This window comes from Pteropus alecto, unplaced genomic scaffold, assembly GCF_000325575.1.
Source record: "Pteropus alecto unplaced genomic scaffold, ASM32557v1 scaffold35, whole genome shotgun sequence".
Taxonomy (NCBI): domain Eukaryota; kingdom Metazoa; phylum Chordata; class Mammalia; order Chiroptera; family Pteropodidae; genus Pteropus; species Pteropus alecto.
In genome coordinates, this window is record NW_006437828.1 from 14,082,812 (window position 1) to 14,083,946 (window position 1,135).

The following is a 1,135-nucleotide window of genomic DNA, read 5'->3' on the forward strand; positions in this document are numbered from 1 at the left end:
TGCTTAAGAATGAACTTAACCAAGGTGGCTTAAAGCAGGTACAGTGGAAAATGCACAATGTTGCTGAAAAGCACACAGCAATGGAGGGGACCTGCGTTCATGGGACCGGAGGCTGGATGACGCCAACGCCCCCCGAAGCCATCGACGGACAAGCCGCAATCCCTACCGAACCGCAGTGGCAACTCATTTTGCAGAAATAGAAAAATCATCCTAAACTTCAGAAGCATCACACTTTCAGATCTCAAAACTCTACAAAACTACGGAAACCACAACAGACACGCAGACCACGGCAGAGGACTGCCCAGAAATAACCCTGCACGTGCGGTCACATGACTTTCCACGGTCGTGCTGGGGCCACTCAGTGGGGAGAGGACGGTCTCTCCAACAAATGATGCTGAGAAAGCTGGACCCTTACCTCATCCGCGTGCCCAAATCAGAATGGGTCGAAGACGTGAACCTGCAGAACTCCCGCAAGAATACGGGGAGGGGGTGCTGACGCTGGGCTTGCCAATGACTCACCGGATGTCCCCTGCAGCGGGGAGGATGGCCTCCTGGGGGTACCGGGCGTGGTGGCAGGATACACGCTCTGGACGCAGACACCATTGGGAGCGTTCTGCTCGTATGTCACGGAAGGCGGCCCATCTGCCCGCAACCCGGCTACATGGGACGTTCACAGGCACACGTGGACATGGTCACTTGTGGCTGTTTTCTAGGCTCACCGTGACCCACGCAGCTCTTTCAGACCCGTGAGTGTCCCCGGATGAGACAGCCTAAGGACGGGGGAGGGAAGTGGCGACGGGCTGCCCGGGCTTCCTGTGCGTGGCAGTCCGGGCTCGCAGGCACCGAGTGCCAGTGCTGACTGGGTGTCCTGCTCCATGGGCCACCTTGGGAGTGAGGCACGGCCTCTGCTAGGGCACAGAGGGTGCCTGACACTGCTGGTCTGTGGCTCTTGGTCCCGCAGTCCCCGTTTCACTGCAAACCAACAGAGCAAGGGCCATCGAGGCAGCGGCCGCGGCAGCCCAAGACGGACCCGGATTCGGAGAGCGCTGGCGTGGCCCTCTGCCCCTCCCACGTCTCCTCCCCTCCAGTGTCGGGTCTCCTGCCGGACACTGTCCTCGTGGTCAGTCCTGCCAGC